At 49.8% G+C, this 2,500-nt stretch overlaps 1 protein-coding gene across 1 annotated transcript in view; it reads right to left on the bottom strand.

Annotated features, from left to right (window-relative positions):
- Positions 1 to 2,500, bottom strand: part of myo1f (myosin IF) — a 54,756-nt gene that overhangs the window by 34,916 nt on the left and 17,340 nt on the right.

The following is a 2,500-nucleotide window of genomic DNA, read 5'->3' as shown; positions in this document are numbered from 1 at the left end:
AAAGTGAACAGGTCAACATGCTGCCCTGCTGCATCTCCCAGCCCAAATACTGCACCAGAAAGGAACAGGTCAACATGCTGCCCTGCTGCATCTCCCAGCCCAAATACTGCACTAGAGTGAACAGGTCAACATGCTGCCTGCTGATCAACACTGCAACAGAAAGTGAACAGGTCAACATGCGGCCCGCTGCATCTCCTAAATACTGCACCAGACAGTGAACAGGTCAAGGCGCCCTGCTGCATCTCCTAAATACTGCACCAGAAAGTGAACAGGTCAATATGCTGCCCCTGCTGGGCATCTCCCAAATACTGCAATCTTTAAACAGGTCAACATGTCAGCCCCTGCTGCATCTCCTACACCAGAAAAGTGAAGTCAACATGCCGCCCTGCTGCATCTCCCAAATACTGCACCAGAAAGTGAACAGGTCAATATGCTGCCCTGCTGCATCTCCTAGCCCAAATACTGCATCACACAAAGTGAACAGGTCAATATGCTGCCCTGCTGCATCTCCTAAATACTGCACCAGAAAGTGAACAGGTCAACATGCCGCCCTGCTGCATCTCCCCTAAATACCGCATCAAACAGTGAACAGGTCAACATGCCGCCCGCTGCATCTCCTAAATACTGCATCACAAAGTGAACAGGTCAATATGCTGCCCTGCTGCATCTCCCAAATACTGCATCACAAAGTGAACAGGTCAATATGCTGCCTGCTGCATCTCCTAAATACTGCACCAGAAAGTGAACAGGTCAACATGCTGCCCTGCTGCATCTCCTAAATACTGCACCAGAAAGTGAACAGGTCAACATGCTGCCCTGCTGCATCTCCTAGCCTAAATACTGCACCAGAAAGTGAACAGGTCAACATGCTGCCCTGCTGCATCTCCTAGCCTAAATACTGCACCAGAAAGTGAACAGGTCAATATGCTGCCCCGCTGCATCCTAGCCTAAATACTGCACCAGAGTGAACAGGTGAACAAGGCATCTCCTAAATACTGCTGCCAACATGCTGCCCTGCTCTCCTAAATACTGCACCAGACAGTGAACAGGTCAACATGCTGCCCTGCTGCATCTCCTAAATACTGCACCAGAAAGTGAACAGGTCAACATGCTGCCCTGCTGTAGCCTAAATACTGCATCAAAAAGTGAACAGGTCAACATGCTGCCCTGCTGCATCTCCTAAATACTGCATCACAAAGTGAACAGGTCAACATGCTGCCCTGCTGCATCTCCTAAATACTGCACCAGAAAGTGAACAGGTCAACATGCTGCCCTTTGCCGTCACCTAAATACTGCACCAGAAAGTGAACAGGCCAACATGCTGCCCCGCTGCACTTCCCAGCCCAACACTGCACCAGAAAGTGAACATCTCAAAATGCTGCCCCGGTGCAGGTGCACCTAGCCTAAATACTGCACCAGAAAGTGAACAGGTCAACATGCTGCCCTGCTGCATCTCCCAAACAGGTCAACGCCGCTGCCCTGCTGCACTGCACCAGAAAGTGAACAGGTCAACATGCTGCCCTGCTGCATCTCCTAAATACTGCACCAGAAAGTGAACAGGTCAATATGCTGCCCTGCTGCATCTCCTAAATACTGCATCACAAAGTGAACAGGTCAATATGCTGCCCTGCTGCATCTCCTAAATACTGCACCAGAAAGTGAACAGGTCAACATGCTGCCCTGCTGCATCTCCTAAATACTGCACCAGAAAGTGAACAGGTCAATATGCTGCCCTGCTGCATCTCCTAAATACTGCACCAGAAAACAGGTCAACATGCTGCCACGCAGAAAGTGAACAGGCATGCTGCCCTGCTGCATCTCCTAAATACTGCACCAGACAGTGAACAGGTCAATCTCCTAAATACTGCACCAGAAAGTGAACAGGTCAACCTGCCCTGCCATCTCCTAAATACTGCACCAGAAAGTGAACAGGAACAGGTCAACATGCTGCCCTGCTGCATCTCCTGCATCTCCTGAACAAATACTGCATCTCCTAAATACTGCACCAGAAAGTGAACAGGTCAACATGCTGCCCTGCTGCATCTCCTAAATACTGCACCAGAAAGTGAACAGGTCAACATGCTGCCCTGCTGCATCTCCTAAATACTGCATCAAACAGTGAACAGGTCAACATGCTGCCCTGCTGCATCTCCTAAATACTGCATCAAACAGTGAACAGGTCAATATGCTGCCCTGCTGCTGCACCAGAAAGTGAACAGGTCAACATGCTGCCCCTGCTGCATCTCTAAATACTGCACCAGACAGTGAACAGGTCAACATGCTGCCCTGCTGCATCTCCTAAATACTGCACCAGAAAGTGAACAGGTCAACATGCTGCCCTGCTGCATCTCCTAAATACTGCACCAGAAAGTGAACAGGTCAACATGCTGCCCTGCTGCATCTCCTAAATACTGCACCAGAAAGTCACAACTGAACTTGTCGAGCGGCACAAAGTGGACACAAGTCTATGACATCATCAGTGCATGCCCAGACTGACTGA

This window comes from Alosa alosa, chromosome 9 (genome assembly GCF_017589495.1).
Source record: "Alosa alosa isolate M-15738 ecotype Scorff River chromosome 9, AALO_Geno_1.1, whole genome shotgun sequence".
Taxonomy (NCBI): Eukaryota; Metazoa; Chordata; class Actinopteri; order Clupeiformes; family Clupeidae; genus Alosa; species Alosa alosa.
The sequence above is the reverse complement of the archived record's forward strand: the minus strand, read 5'-3'. Positions and strand labels throughout refer to the sequence as shown.